At 37.8% G+C, this 17,507-nt stretch overlaps 1 pseudogene; it reads left to right on the forward strand.

Annotated features, from left to right (window-relative positions):
- The window catches only part of LOC114651509 (retinoic acid receptor RXR-beta-A-like), a 285,453-nt pseudogene that overhangs the window by 215,665 nt on the left and 52,281 nt on the right, over positions 1 to 17,507 (forward strand).

Below are 17,507 nucleotides of genomic sequence, written 5' to 3' on the forward strand. Positions count from 1 at the left end.
AACTCGATCAAGAAAATAACAAGTCTCGATCCACTGTACTAATTCCCTTCATAATTTTAAACCCTTCAATCATGTCACTTCGTAATCTTCTTTTGCTTAAACTGTATAGGTTCAGCTCTTTTAATCTTTCCTCATAATTCAACCCCTGTGGCCCTGGAAGCAGCCTAGTCGCTCTTTTCTGGTTCTTTTCTAGTGCTGCTATGTCCTTTTTGTAGTCTGGAAACCAAAACTGCACACAGTACTCCAGATGAGGCCTCACCACTGCATTATAAAGCTTGAGCATAACCTCCTTAGACTTGTACTCCACACATCGTGCTATATAACCTAATATTCTGTTTGCCTTCTTAATGGCTTTTGAACACTGTCTGGAAGTTGATAGCTTAGAGACCACTATGACTCCTAAATCCTTCTCATAAGGTGTACTCTCGATTTTTTTTCCATCCACCCATTGTGTATTCAAACCTAACATTTTTACTTCCTATGTGTAATACTTTACATTTTCTGACATTAAATTTCATCTGCCACAAATCTGCCCAAGCCTGTATGCTATCCAAGTCCTTCTGTAATGATATAACGGATTCCAAATTATCTGCTAGTCCACCTATCTTTTTATCATTTACAAACTTAAGCAGCTTCTTACCTATACAATGATACCTTGAGATACGAGTTTAATTCGTTCCGTTACCGAGCTTGTAAGTCAAAATGCTCTTATCTCAAATCAGTTTTCCCCATTGAATGAATTGAAATACCATTAATCCTTTCCGGACCCCCAAAAAACACTGCAATTTTTTTTTTGTTACATGTTTTTAAATAAGAGAAATGTACTTATAAATAACGAATATTGTATAAAAACACAATACAATAGAATGTACTGCAATAAACTGGTTTTATTAAGTACAGTATAATGTACAGCATTTACCTTGGAGATCAGATGAGTTGAAGATGCTGACGGAGGTGGTGGAGAAAGGCTGAACTGAGTGTTATTCACTGATTTTTGCCCTTTTCGCTGCACCTTCCTCACTTTCACCTGCAGGGGTTTTCGAAAAAAACCTGACCAATGAGGTGTGTTTCATCCTCCCTTTCAGAATGTTTCTAAAATGCATCATGCAAGTGTCATTAAATAGTGCAGTCGCGGGCCAAGTTGAAACTTTTTCTGGGTGTTTCTTTCGAATAAAGTCTGAAAGTTTCTCCCACATTCCCAACATTTCCTTTATCTCACTTGTAGAGATAACTTCCTCCTCCGCATCACTTATTTCCTGCAAAACCTCTGTGTGCTGCTGCGTCTGTAGCTCCTTTAGCTCCTCTGTTGTCAGTTCCTCAGAGTGCTCCTCGATGAGCTCGTTGATGTCACCTTCATCCATGTCCATGCCCATGGTCTTGCCGAGGGATACAATCTCCTCCACCACTGCCGCTTCGGATTCAAGTCTTTCAAATTCCGTTTCAGACACAACCTCAGGCCACAGCTTCTTCCACGCAGAGATCAATGTCCTCTTTGTAACACCCTGCCAGGCCACATAGATAATTCTGAGGCATATCACAATGTTATAGTGGTCCTTCCAAAACTCTCGAAGGGTGAGGTTTGTGCTCTCTGTCACCTCAAAGTAGCGGCGGAACAGGTGCTTGGTGAAGAGCTTTTTAAAATTAGAAATCACCTGCTGATCCATGGGCTGCAGGATAGGGGTGGTGTTGGGTGGAAGGTAGAGAACCTTTATAAACCTGAACTCTTCGAGGATGTCATCTTTAAGGTTAGGTGAGTGAACAGGCGCATTGTCCAGGATGAGAAGGGCTTGGAGAGGTAGATTATTTTCCTGGAGATATTTTTTAACGTCGGGACCAAAGACCAAATTCACCCACTCCACAAAGAACTGCCTGGTGACCAACGCCTTCGGGTTTGCCCTCCACATAACCTGCAGTCTTTCTTTCATAATCTTTTGTGACTTAAAGGCTCTGGGGTTTTCCGAATGATAAACGAGCAGCGGCTTAATCTTGCAGTCGCCGCTTGCATTGGCACACAGTGCGAGGGTTAGCCAATCCTTCATGGGTTTGTGGCCTGGCATCCTCTTCTCCTCTTCTGTTATATAAGTCCTCCTTGGCATCTTCTTCCAGAAGAGTCCTGTCTCATCACAGTTGAAGACTTGCTGGGGGATGTATCCTTCAGCCGCTATAATTCCTGCAAAAGTTTTGAGGTAATCCTCAGCTGCCTTTATATCAGCGCTCGCTGCCTCACCATGCCTGACAACGGAGTGAATGCCGGTCCTTTTTTTTTTTTTTTTTTTTTTTTTAAATTCTTGAACCAGCCCTGACTGGCTTTAAACGGCTCGCCCAATGCCTCGTCTGTCGAAGTGCCTGGGGTCTGCTGCTGTAAATCAGCATAAATCGCTCGTGCCTTCTCGCAGATTATAGCCTCCGTCGCGGTATCTCCTGCGAGCTGCTTCTCGATCAACCACACAATCAGCAGCTTCTCCATATTTTCATGGATAGATGTCCGCAGTTTAGAAATGATTTTAACGCCCTTGGCTGGCGTTATAGCCTTTATCGACTCCTTCTGCTTCAGTATGGTGCAGATTGTAGAAGTGCCAAGCTCGTACTGCTTCGCCAAATCAACTACACGCACACCTTGCTCATGTTTTTCTATAATTTCTTTCTTTAATTCAATGCACATCATCCGCTTCTTCTTCTCTAAACTGTCCTTCTCACTCACTTTCTTCGGACCCATAGTTGGAAAAACGAAGTTTTGCAAAATAACTGCAAGCACAACACTGAAGTTTCCACAGCGAGCTAACTGCTTAAAGTGAACGAGTGAGTCACGGGATGTTACGGCGTTCACTGTGGTGAGCTGCACGAACTAGCGGTAGGGTGGGGTATCTGAAGCTGGCTTGTAACCCAAATTTTAGCTCTCAACTCAAAGCACAAAATCGGCAAAGACACTGCTCGTATCTCAAAAAACTTGTTAGTTGGGACACTCATAAGTCAAGGTATCACTGTATACCTATCTAAATCATTTATATATATATATATATATATATATATATATATATATATATATATATATATTAAAAATAGCAGCAGCCACAGCACTGACCCCTATGGAACACAACACCACTCTTAACATTGGCCAATTTTGATAAGGTTCCTCACACCATCACCCTCTGCTTCCTGTGTCTGATCCAATTCTGCACCCATCTAAAAACATCACCCTTAACACCCACTTCTTTTAGTTTGATGCCCAACCTTTCATGTGGCACCTTATCAAATGCTTTTGGAAAGTCAAGTTAAATAATATCATATGCTCCAATTTGATCATAACCTTTTGTTGCCTCCTCCTAATATTCCAGCATGTTAGTAAACCATTACTTCCCTCTTCTGAATCCATGCTGACTGTTCAGAATAACTCCTGTCCTTGCCAGGTATGGCTCAATCTTATCCTTAATAATTCCTTCCATTAATGTTCCTGTGATACACATTAAGCTTACTGGCCTATAGTTGCTTGGATCTGCCCTGTCACCTTTTTATACAATGGGATGATTTTTGCCATTTTCCAGTCCTTCACAATCTCTCCAGTGCACACTGTCATCCAAAAAATATGTGTCAAGGGTTTATATATGTTCTCTCTAGCCTCCTTAAGTACTCGAGGGTAAATATTAATTGGTCCTGGTGATTTGTTTGATTTCAGCCTATTTAATCTGAGCAGTACTTCTCCCTCTACAATTTCCAGATTCCTCTGTACCTCCTTAGTAGTCCCTGTTACTTCTGGGAGATTATCTACTTGCTCACTTGTAAACACCTCAGAAAAATGTAAGTTTAGTGCATCCAGTATTTCATTGTCTGTATCTTTTAATTTCTCTTTACTATTTCTGATGCACTTGACCTCCTCTTTGACTGTTCCTTTGCTACTAAAATCCTAAAAGAATCTCTTATAGTCTTCTTTTGCCTTATCTGCTGTATTCCTTTCCAAATGTCTTTTAGCCTCCCTGATATCCTTCTTAATGGTTGCTGTAATGTTATCATACACTCTACAAGCCACTTTGCAGTCATTAGCCTTGTATGCCTTATAAAGCAGTTTTTCCTTTGCAGCATCTTTTTTAAATCTTTATTAATCCACTGTGGAGTTTTTATACATTTCCTGCTAAATCCAATTTTAGGTATGTATCTGTCCTGCATTACATGTAAAACATTTTTAAACCTATTCCTCTCCTCCTCGACTGTCTCCACACTTAAAAGCTTATCACAGTCTATCCTACTTAGACTTTCTCGCATCTGGTCAAAATTTGCCCTACCAAAGTTCAACTTAACAATTTTAGTCTTTGCATCTGCACTATTACAAAATACTGAGAATTGTATTATATTATGGTCACTTGACCCTAGTGGTTCAGCCCCTACTACACCCTCAATTCTATCTTGATTACTACAAAATACTAAATCCAGACAAGCTTCACCCTGTGTTGGTGTTTTAACATACTGTGTTAAAAAAAACAGTCACTGATTACTTCTAAAAATTCATGTTCTTGTGCTCCTCCATCTGCATGGTTATCCCAGTTAATATTTGGATAATTAAAGTCCCCCATGACTATAATATCTCCCTGTAAACTTGCCTTTTTGATATTACTAAAAAGATGTGTGTTAAAATTACTGTTTGAATTCGGTGGTCTATAACACACTCCTAAAATAAGACCTCTTTCCCTAATATTTTCCAGGCAAAGCCAAATGTCCTCACTAAGATGGAGCTCATCGTCCAACTGAAGAGGACTTACATTTAAATTATGTTTGGCATAAACAGCAACCCCACCTCCTTTTCTGTTCTGTCTATCCTTCCTAAAAAAATGTGTATCCCTCTGTATTACACTCATCCCCATCTATTTAGCCCGGTTTCCATTATTGCTATAATATCATTATTATGCTCTGCTACATACAGCTCCAAATCGCTTACCTTATTTTTGATACTTCTTGCATTGAGGCAAGCTATTTTTAATGTGTTACTCCTTCTACATTTAAATGTTTGCTTAAAATTTACATTACTATGCATTTTTATTTCTACACTGTTGCTTGTTCTTCCATGTATAGATCTAAACCTGGCCTGTCCTAAACCCCCTGCCCCCATTCCCTAGTTTAAACAATCCTCAACTAAACCTATTCATATGCCTCCCCAATACATTGGTGCCCCTCCAGTTCAGATGTAACCCGCCACGGCGTAACAGGTCCCATCTGTTCGAAAAGGACTCACAATAACCCATAAACCAATACCCTTCTGCCCTTCACCAAGATTTGAGCAACGTGTTAAGCCTTCTAATCTCCTCAGTCTTACCTGGACTGGCGCATGGCACAGGCAGAACTTCAGAGAAGACTACCTTGTCAATTCTGCTCCTCAACTTGGCACCTAACTCTTTGAATTTGGATTGCAGAACTGACAGACTACCCATATGTATGTCACTTGTTCCAACATGGACAATGACAACTGGATCCACCCCGCTCTGGCCAAGAGCCTATCCACCCGTGCAGAGAGGTCCCTCACCTGTGCACCTTGAAGGCAATGAACCGTGTGAGACAACTCTGTCTCTGGAGCACATCTGCGCTTCAATCTCCCTAATGATTGAGTCCCCAACTATCACTACCTCTCTCTTTCTGGAAACTGGTTGTGAGGTGGCCCATTGGGGCTCCTCATCCGTGCCTACCACCTCAGAATCATCAGAGACACCGTCCAGCTCCGCAAGGACGTGATAACGGTTTGACTCTTCTAATTCTGGGGTTGATTCTCCCGGACAGTGTGCACCCTTTGGAATCTCTGGAATCTCCTCCCGCACCACCTTGGGGGTGGGGGGGGTGCACACTATCTCTCTAAAGGACTCCTGGGCCAGGTCCGCTAATTCTCTACTACAACGCAGGCCGCCTGCCAACTCCTCCTCCAATTCAGCGACCCAAAGTTCGAGGTGCTGGATCAGCTGGCATCTCCTGCAGATGTAACCCTCATAGACAACTGAAACAAGCCAACCACTCGGAAGTGATGTGCAGAAACATCTGTAAAATACCATGTAGTGTGTTTGGAGTAACATGATGTAAAAATTACTGTAACATTTGACCTGACTGCCCTAGCAGACATACATAGATTTCTAACCTTCAGTGCTTGTAATATTGGAATTGGTGGTGTATGGTGCCCTTTGAGTGAGAGAACAGTTTTTGAGGGCTATAAATGAAAGCATTTTGTAAATTTTTTAGCTTAAGCTTTAAGTAAAAGTGCAGATACTCCATGATGTTTTCATCAATGTTAAATTTAGGCACATCAACCACATTCTGTTTCAAATATAGCGGACATGTGGTTAGGAAACCTTGTCAGCCTTTCAGCAAACTTCTTAACTTTTAGTCCAGTTTACATCAGACAAAGGTCTGCCTGTCATTTCAACATGTTAATATTCTGTTTAGCAGGAGTAGTTAGGGAAATGCCACCCTATCAAATCAGACATGTGGCACAGAAAGTTAAGTGCTTAATGCATTTTAAAAATATCACAACGTCTCCTTTTGGGGGCAGGTGTCAGTTTTAGCTAGACGATTAAAGTCTTAAACATCCACAGTTTGATGGATACATATTCCATTTTGACAGTTTTGCATGTGTAACAGTATGCAAACTGGACTTAAACTTTTTGCTTACAGTGAACATCATAATATTGTAACAATCTGGAAGCACCTATGAGAGGAAGGCTGGGAGAACAGTGGAAGTGCTGCACCCCCAAATGTTAGGAGTCATTTCAGTGGGTGAGTGAGGTGGCTTGTTAGTTATCAGAAAGTTTGCCTTTTTGTGATTGGCTTGCATTGGAAGTGCTGAGCTACAAACAACCCCAACAAAATTCTTTAGCACAAACAATTATAATTGTAAGGTGATTGTAATTGTAAGATTATTGATAACTGTTTGAATATTAACTGAATTGGAGAGGATGTTAATAGTCCAATTGTTTCCATTTACATAAATACTTGCTTCTATGTTGTTTATTTAATATTTACATTTCTATAAAAAACATTTTTCTCAACTTTTTATCAGGAAATGTTTACTGTGAGAAACCAGAGATGAGATGATGAAGAGTACCCCCTCTGTGCATTTAGTAAAATTGACATGACTGTGATAACTGTGGGGTGCGGTTTTGTCTTGCCTCATTAGGTGCAGAGCAGTATTAATTAAATATGCCACTGTTTTCTTAAGCGGATTTGTCCATCCATCCATTTTCCAACCCGCTGAATCCGAACACAGGGTCACGGGGGTCTGCTGGAGCCAATCCCAGCCAACACAGGGCACAAGGCAGGAACCAATCCCGGGCAGGGTGCCAACCCACCACAGGACACACACAAACACACCCACACACCAAGCACACACTAGGGCCAATTTAGAATCGCCAATCCACCTAACCTGCATGTCTTTGGACTGTGGGAGGAAACTGGAGCGCCCGGAGGAAACCCACGCAGACACGGGGAGAACATGCAAACTCCACGCAGGGAGGACCGAGGAAGCGAACCCAGGTCCCCAGATCTCCCAACTGCGAGGCAGCAGCGCTACCCACTGCGCCACAGAAATGTTGGTTGAATACGTAATGGTCCAAATTATTGAATACTTTTCATTTCTAGCATAATGTAACCTGAGTAAATGCAAGATAAAATATTTTATGTTGGAGCTTAGGTTTGTGCATGCATAAATCCTTCCCACCACTCAAAAATTAATATATATATATATATAAATAATATATATATATAAATAATATATATATATATATAAATAATATTACAATTTTTTTGTTTTGAACTGGTATCCATTTCTGGTATTAGCTGCATTACTACCTATTACTCTGTCTATAACAGTTACTAAAGTTGAGCTGTTAACTTTAAGGTGTCTAGGCAAGCACGCAAAATGCACTGATTTTTGTAAGCTCCTAATTAATTAATGTTGTTGAAAACAGCATGCTTTAAAGCGCTAACTTTCTTCTTTTATTCAGATAAATTCAACAGTGAGCCTTTCTGGACATCATGCTGTTAGCAGCTCAGATGATGTGAAGCCCCCATTTGGCCTTAAGAGTATGTCCTCACATAGCCCTGGTCCTGTGATGTCACAGAAAAGACTCTGTGCTATTTGTGGTGATAGATCTTCTGGTGAGTTATCTCTATTTTAACTGACTAAACCACCATCCATCCCTAACCCCCTCCCCCCAGCACGTGTTTTCTTACTATGATCTTTTCTTTTAGGTTGTCCAACAGGTAAATAAACAAAAAATTTCAATGTTATCAGTTATTGCTTAAGTTTAAGTCTTTAATAAAGAATAACAGTACTTATTTGTTTAAAGAAAAATAATGACATGGAAGTAAATTTAGACATGGAGCCCCACATGTTCATGTTCAGATACCAATGAAAGTTTGCTGTGTAACTCAAAATAAATCTCTTAATCTGCCCTTGATTAATTTTTTTGCGATCCCTAAATATGTTCATTGGCGCAGAGGATATATTTATTTGTTTTTTAGTTGCATTTCATTCTTTTTAATTAGAGTATATGTATTTATATTCGGAGGGTCAAAATTATTTTTTTATTTGTGGGTTGGAGATGGCTATACTATCAGGCTACAACCTGAGATTCTATCATTTTCAGTTTAGTTAAAAGCTTTTTAAAGCTTGAGGTTTACCTGACACAATTATTCATGAGATTGTTACATGGTAAAAATTAAACATAAGAAAGCAGATATTTAGTCAGCTGTTTGCTGTTTATTTTTGCATAGATTGAAACAGTTTTAAACTACCTAGCTTTTATGATGTCTGATGATGTGTGGACTTGCATGTCTTTGTTTTGGCTTCATTTGAAGAGGTTTATTTGCAGAGAAGTGCACTGTCTGTGCTGTGTCGTCCTTTGTACTTGTCTGTGGTATGATGTATTTTTCCTCAACTCAATTTGAGTATTAGGCTTTTTATTGTGTCCAGTGCAACTTTGTAGGGAACACATTGGTTCTTTTTGGTTGAGATTTCATGACACAAAATTTCTTTCTTGATGGAAGGCCCAGATTAGGTTTGGTCACTTTGCATAGCAGAGCTTCGGTTGGAAAAATGGATCTTAGAACTATTGACCCCTCAGGGTGTTCGTTCATCTGCAAGATCTCTAAAGAGGGTTGGGGAGCTTTCTTGCCCCAAAGAGTATGAAGCGATACATGCACATAGTTTTCAAGGGAGGCGTAATCTCCACTGATTGGATCGGAATTCACTTCCAGTTCAGCTGGAATGTTACAAGCTTTAGATGAATGTGGTACCGTTTTGTCTTTTTTATTTATTTTTTTTATTAAAACAAACTCTGCAAAGACATCAGGTCATCTTTGATTAACACCTCTGGTGAAATAGTGGGAAATTAGATAAAATAGATGGAGACATTTTAAACATTATTGAAGAATATTGGAACATATTCCTATGTAATTTAGAGTTCTTTAAATATGAATCTCGGTTAACTTGCTTCTTGTTTGCCATTCAACTTTTAAGCAGACATTGATGATTACCATACTATGTTACTACTGTATATGTAATCCATTTGACCCCATTTTCTCTTTTGATTGTTTATATTTGGTTGTCTGTGCATCATTTACTCTAAATCATATTATGTAAAGCATTGATTATCAAGTAGACTTTATCTGGGGTCAAATGCTATTTGTGCTGGGCTAGGACAAGCACCTTAAATTCCAACCCCCTAATCTATAAATAACTTCTGTCCAAGCAAAACATAATGTATGTTTGACTTCCTCTAATATTCACTTTGCTTTACATTGAATCTATTTTGGTAAAACCTGATGGTAAAGGAAAGAAATGACACACAGGCACAAAGAAAGATTGATAGACTTTGGATAGGAAATACTTTTTTTGATTAAAAGCAAATATCAATCCATACAATCAAGTCAAACTTAACAAACAATTCAACCCCTACCAAAAGAAAGGGGAGCCAACCAAAAAAGCAAATCTTTAAAATTAGCAAAGAAGAATATTCTTTTCTCCTATATAGATGTTTATTCTAAAATATTATTTTTTAGATCTTGTCATATTTAAAAAAAGTTTTGAACAGATTCTCTTAAGTGAGAATTTAATTTTTTCCCATTTCAAACAGTATAGGGCATCAGTTACCCACTGAATTAAAAGTGGTGGGGTGGGATTCTTCCAGTTGAGCAGGATAAGTCTATGTGCTAATAATGAGATAAAGGTAATTACCATTTCTTTGTCTTTCTCCACTTTACGCCCTTCTGGGAGTACTCCAAACACAGTTGTTAATGGGTTGGGAGTAATTGTGACACAGAGGCTGTCTGATGGGCATTCAAATTTTTTTGTCCAAAATGATCTTAATTTGGTGCATGCCCAAAACATGTGGCCCATTGAGACTGGAGCTAGATTGTGATGTTCACAGGTTGATTCTTGCCCCGGAAACATTTTGGACAATTTTCAACTAGATATATGTGCTCGATGGAAGATTTTAAGTTGGATGATTGAATGATTTGTTCCTATGGAGCTAGGATGTATTCTGTGCATGGCTCCCTTCCATTCGTTTTCTTAAATATTAAGTGACAGATATTTTCCCCAATGTACCCTGGGATCTTTGAAAGAAAGGGACTTTAAAATGTTTTTATGAATTGTAGAAATGTTATCTGATCCTTCAAGACTGATCAATATTTCTTCTGGAATAGAACAAGATGGGAGGTGAGGAAAATTGGGTTATGTTTAGCATAATTTCTAGTTTAAAAGTAGTAAAAGAATGGTGGTGATGAGAAGTTTAAATTTGAAGCATACTTGTTCGTAGGATGCAAAGACATTGTCTATGTACAAGACTGTGAGTTTTTTTCCAAACATTAAATACTCTGTTTGAGAGGGTGGAAAAAGGTTGTTGTCATGTAGAGGTGCAACAGATAAAATCTTCTCTGTCTTAAAGTGCTTCCTACATTGGTTCCATATTCTGAGAGAATGAAGGGCATTTGGATTATTAGTGTATTGATAATTGAGGCACAGAGCAGGAAGTATAAAGAAGTACTGCAAGATTTTATTTCTATTGCAGGCCAACCTTGTGTATATTTATCGATTTGTGTTGATGTCCAAGTCTTTATAGCTTGTAAATTTGCCACCCAGTAAAAAAAAAAATTGAAAGTTAGGTAGTGGCATGTCCCCTTCTGCTTTAGGCTGTTGTAGAGTCACCCTTTGGATGTGTGGATGTTTCAAATTCTAATGAAATGAGGTTATGATTGAATCTAATTTCTTAAATTATTTGTTAACGTATACAAGGATGCTTTGAAATATGAAAAGAAGCTTGGGAAGGATGTTCATTCTCCCTGCTAATGTAAGATGGAGGGTGGACCATCTAATCACATTTTGTTTAATTTTTTCCATTCAAACAGTGAAATTTTATGGAAGAAGAGTTTTATATTTACTTGTTAACTAACCCTAGATATTTGAACTGATCTGCTAAGATAAATGGGAAGGTGTCCAGTCTAACATTGTGTGCTAGAGAGTTCACTGGTAAAAGGATAATCTTTTGAAAATCTGACAGTGCTTGCAGGACTCTTTTAGTATCATATTATCTGCATATAGTGATATTTTCTGTTCAAGTACTTCTCTGAAAATCCCCTTTATTAGCAAACAGCTAATGGTTCAATGGCGATTGTAATGAACAATTGTGATAGGGGGCATCCTTGTTGAATACTGCATTCTGGTTTGAAGTACAGTAGTCTGAAATAATGTTGTTGATACAAACTGATGTTTATGGACTAGTATAGAATAGTTTGATCCATGTACAGTATATACAAGAAAACTCAATATAATTTCTGCCCCAAAGGGGCAACAGAAATAAATGAATAGTAAGTAGTAATTTTCATTGAGTCTTATAAAAACAGTTCGCCTTTACCTATCAATATGAACATCAAATATCCATATATGCAATTATGTTAAAAATGTATACAGTTTTGTGAAAAACGTTTCTTAGATTAGTTAAATATAAGTTACAAGGGGAAATTCACATATATACAGCAGCAGAAATATAAAAAACAAGGATAAAGACTCATAGGACAGATAATACAGCCAGTCAGTCAATCAATAAGTAAATAAAATTTTTTTTTGCACATCTGATTTGTCATCAATGTTTAAAGAAATATTGAATAAACGATTCAAAAACAGATGCCAAAAGACTCACCACTAGGTAATAAACTGTAAAATCTTTCAGTAAAATTTAGGCTGATACAGACTCTATTACATTACATCCAGCATTTGCTTATTAGGGAAATGCATACAAAAATGTAGTGCTTTGTTGATACAGAACACAGGGCATCTTGCAACCATTAGCATGTCAAATAAGCAAATGGAATCAGTGCAAGAACCTATGTTCTGTGAAAAGGAATAGACTGCCTGCTCAAACAGAAACATTTTTAGAACAGGTACAATATTTCTAATACAGTATAGAACTAAACCAAACCAACATAATTAGTTATTTAGCTCTTTCAACTACCACATAAAATTAAATGATTTTCAATGGAAAAATCTAAGCAGTTATTGACAGTTTAAGAAACAAGTACACTGTCTATTTGTTCATTCCCAGATACGTAAACAGCTTTAAATTTTTGGAAAATGAAAAAGCAAATTAAGAAATACAAACTAGGTATTTTCAGGGTGTGATTAAATATTGAGAATGGAACACATTGCAAAAATTAAATTATAACACTTAACTGCTGTATATATGCAAATATATGACTTCTGGGTACTATAAAGAGCAATTAAAGCTTATATATCAACACAAAATGGTTTTAAACTTAATACCTTAATAAATATGGTAGGAAGATTGCACAACTCAAGTGCATTTAAGGATATGGAGTCTTAAATATACCCTGCTTGAGACCTTACACATGGAGATTGGCCAAAATTTGATTAGTAACTATAACAGTGAGTATCTAAGAACCTGTTCATGGACAGTTCATTGCTAAAGACAACTTTCAGCAGGGAATTAAAGTGAAGACTTAAACCTGAGAGTACATTGGCACTGCAATGGAGAATTAGTTGCATGTAGTGTCTAAAAGGTTTGGGCAAATGATTTAACCTTGTAAGGATACAACAAACTTTGCCCAGACTGTTTTCAGCAAGGAAGCCAAAACATTAATCTTGACTATGAGTTGTTGCAGCAGGTGGAAGGAGTATTTTTTTAGTAACTTATAAAAATAGCAGACATGCTGTGCTCACAGAGAAACGTGCCACAGAGAAAAAAAAAAAGGTGGCGCAGAATAATTTTTTCCTGTGGGTAATGTTACTGTATTGGTTAAGAAACTCTGATGGCATGGCTGTAATGTTTGTTAATATCCTGAGGAAAAATCTGAAGAAAATTAATATTAATATTGTTAAGATATGGTAGTTATTGTTTTTCTTAAATACTGCATAGAATATAATATTAAGTAAAACATTAAATATGAATAGTTAGGAATGAGTAGAATATGGTGCTTGAAAAAGCAATCTTCAAAGCTAACAGAATTTAAGCAAATACATATGTACCAGAAACATACAGGAGCTATTGGGATAAACAGATTGACAAATCTATGCCACTATTTTGTCTTTTTGTAGCAGGAGGTTGGCATTTGCTACAATAATTGCATAAATATCAGTTTTCTTCAGCAAGTTGCTAGCTTACTCACTTCAATTTGTGTACTCCTCCAACTTAATATGCTTTTTTATTTGGGTTATTCAAATCTGAATGGCTGTTTAGTGTGTAACAGTTTCAGAATCCAAATATATTATTCAGAAAATATATTATTCGGCCACATGTCACATTTAGTCATCTTGTTCAGACATCTAATGGGGTTTTGTTATGCAGTATTGTCCAAGTTAAGATGATTAGCCCTACCCTGATGCAACCACCTACTTTTCTTCTGAATAAAACAAATGGAATCAATGAAAAGATTCAAAACTAGAACAAGTAATTGTTTGGTCACATGACAATTTCAAATTTTTTTTCAATTACATATTTTGTGGGTTAATTCATAATATTAAACTTGGTTTATTGGTTATGAAGATTATTTTTTTAATAAAGGAAAATGGATTTGTTAAAAGTACTACATGTAATTAGTTTTTCCTTTTCATTCAATCACACTGTTAGTGCCCGTTATAATATACAGTACTTGAATTCATTCTTACTTTGATGTGCACCAACAGCTATTTTGTTGTATATTTTAGCACACTGACACACTTTTATTTCATGGGAAATGCTAATTTGCAACTTCAAAATATCACCCAGAATTAGTATTTTGTTACTGATGTTCGCCCAGGTTAGAAATCAAATCTGAAATTCCCGAGGCATGCTGCATGACTAACAATTTTATCTAGCACCAAGCACTTTAAAACTGCAGAAACAATGATGCAAAGAAAGTGAGTAACAGAGCTAAACAGAATTGCCAATATAAAAGACATAGCATTTTTGCAGGAGAATGGGCTGCAAACCCAGCTTTAACTTTTTAATCTATTATTTTAATGAAATCAACCTGATGTGTCAGTGCAGTGTGAAAAACGGATGTGTCTACTAATAGCGTGGTGTGATAAAACAAAACTATGCAGAGTCCCAGTGTCTTTTTTTTTCTTTCCCGTTATGAACATGCATCATCTCAACAGTTTAATGGGCATTTTGGGAGAAGGTCGAGGTGAAACAACAAAATAAAGTGGCTGATAGGTTCTGTTTTTGTAAATAAATAATAAAAAAAAAAACACACAAATACACCACGCAATGTGTTGCAAATCTGAGGCCATGTATGAAATATGCTGCCTAAAATAAAATAATGCAGTCATAGTTTCTGAATAGCTTGTGCAACATTACATACCATGACAGTGTTTCGGTTGTGTAACTATTTGAATATAAAAATAAATTGTAATTTAAAGCCTGCAACAGGTTCCTCGTTATCCAAAAGTAAATCATAACATTTAGCTTAACAAACTACTACATTTGAATGTCTGCACAATATTGAATATATACTTGCAGCTTGCAATGATAGCAAAAAACAGTATCCTTATAACCAAATACCTGTTGGAATATATGTCTGCCTGATTGCGGCACTACCCATAACCATCGTGTAACTGTAAAGTGGCATCCTCTTAAATACCATAAACTTTGTTAACTGCTGTGTTTTTCAGTGTGTTTGATCTAAGATACTCTTTTACCAGGATTGCTACTCTTTCATGTTGCTAAGCTTCTTTTCTCCCCACATACCCACCCAACACACAGATACAGGAGTTATGTGGATATTATGTCTTCAACTTAATATCGGTAAAGCCAAGGAATGGTTATTCACTTTCACAATACTAAAGGGCATCTATGTCCAGTCACTATTCAGGAAGCACATGTGGAAGTGGTGCATGGCTAATGGCTACAACTACTTGGGGAACCATGTCAATGACAGGCTAGACAGATCTCGTAACAGCGAGAAACTATGAAAGAAATAGTACAGCAGACTATATATTCTATAACTCTGTGATAGCCAGTGCCATTTTCTATGCTGTAATGTGCTCGGCCAGTAACATGACTTCAAGAGGCCCACTTATTAAGCTAATTAACTATTTCAGGGCTGAACATTTTAAAAAAATAAACACAGTGTTACACACGTGCGACTAGGAGGGAGCTGGGTGGACCAAATGGAGGTAATTACCCACCAGGCCAGGGGGTGGCAGGGTGCTCTAAACATACTTCTTTTATCTCCGCAGACCACCTATGGGAAAACCTGCCTGATTTAACATCACTTCTGGTTCCGGCGCCCAGAACGACGTCACTTCCTGTTCCCAGCATATAAAGACACCATATCCCAAAACCTCATCAGTTCAGTCCTGGAACACAACCTATCAATAACCTCTTGTTCTTTCTTTAACCTTTTGCAGCCAGGGACAATATATGGGTGGCTGTCCCAAAGCTTTCCAGTGTGTTGAGACTCATTCTTTCACACACAGTTTTCTGAAAATCACACAAAGCAATGGTTTCACACAGAAATCAACATAAAGTGTCTGTTGCTTCTTGCTGTGGCCAACAGTTCGCCACGAAAGCATGGCAGGCTGGCTAACGTAATACCTACATGACACAGCAGCATCAACCACAACCAGACTCCTAACTCTGCATAGGGAGCACAGAGAAGACCGAAACACATTGTTCGAACTGAAGGCAATGATTGCCGCACCCAGGTTAGGGGACATAAATGACATAAAGATTGATGTAAACAGGGATATAAGACATATAAAGATTGAAATAAAGGACCTAAACAAGAAAAATTAGCAACAGCATCAGGATATAAAAGACCTGGAGAAAACGTATAAGTGCTAAGTTTAATACAGCCTTTAGAGAAATTAAAGAAAAAATTGATGAAAAAATATAGCAAAATACGAGTATGTTTGAGAGTAAAATTAGAGTACTTAGTGCTCAGCTTGAAGATGTTAAGCAAATGTTTGACCCATATTGAAATAGTTGAACAGTTGACATCCGCCACTGACAAAAAAGCATCGGCTTCAAAAATCAGAATGCAAAGTGCTCGCAGACAAAACTGGCTGCGTTGGAAGCTAGATATAGAAGGAACAACCTTAGAACTGAAGGGCTCCCTGAAAAACGTGAAAGTCTAAACCCAGTGAAATTCACAGCTGAACTATTCTCTAAAATAACTGGAGAGGACTTCAAATTGGACACCGAGATCTCGGCAGCCTGCTGCATACATAGATTGAATGCCTCAGAACTGAGAAGTCCGATTGTCCATTTCGATAAACTACATGTTAAAGAAAACTTCATGGCCCTTCTCAGACTGAAAGAGGAGACTATATTTGAAAATAACTCCATTCGTATTCTCCCAGATTTCTCCCTGCAACAGCTGCTAAACGCGCAGCATTACAGCTTTAATCAGTGCCTATGCGGAGCTGAAATCAGATACAGCCTCTGTACCCTGCCAAACTGAAAGTGGTCATTGAAGGTCAGTTCTACATTTTTAGCTCTCCAAATGAAGCAGAATAAGAGCTAAGAACCTTGATCCCGACATCCTTTTGAAACACAATCATGAGTCATACTGTGTTCTGGCAAGGCAAAGTAGATTCTGCTTGCAACTTGGACCATATGTAATGTGACATTTGCCGTAACTATACAATCTATTTCCATTTCAGCCACCTTTATTTTAGTTAAACTTCCAACTATTATATTATACTGAAATTTCTTCCATTGAATATAGGAACATTTTGGCAACCACAAAATAACTAGCTATTTACGGTGTGTTTTTGTTTTCCTCCTACTTATCCTTGGTTTATTGTATTGGGAATGTACTATTACGTTATCTCATTCTCCATGGGAACTGTTTAACATCATTCCCTAGGTTTATTGTACTGGGACTGTTTAAGATCATCATATGTTTAACGAATTTGGATGTTACTTTCAAAAGATCAAATTTTTAACCTTTCCTACACCACTGCTGGGGGGTTCTTTTTTGTTTTGGACATGGTCCGTCTCTTGGCAGGACCAGGACTTCATGAAGTGTAGTCTGCC

This window comes from Erpetoichthys calabaricus, chromosome 1 (genome assembly GCF_900747795.2).
Source record: "Erpetoichthys calabaricus chromosome 1, fErpCal1.3, whole genome shotgun sequence".
In the NCBI taxonomy this organism is placed as follows: Eukaryota; Metazoa; Chordata; class Cladistia; order Polypteriformes; family Polypteridae; genus Erpetoichthys; species Erpetoichthys calabaricus.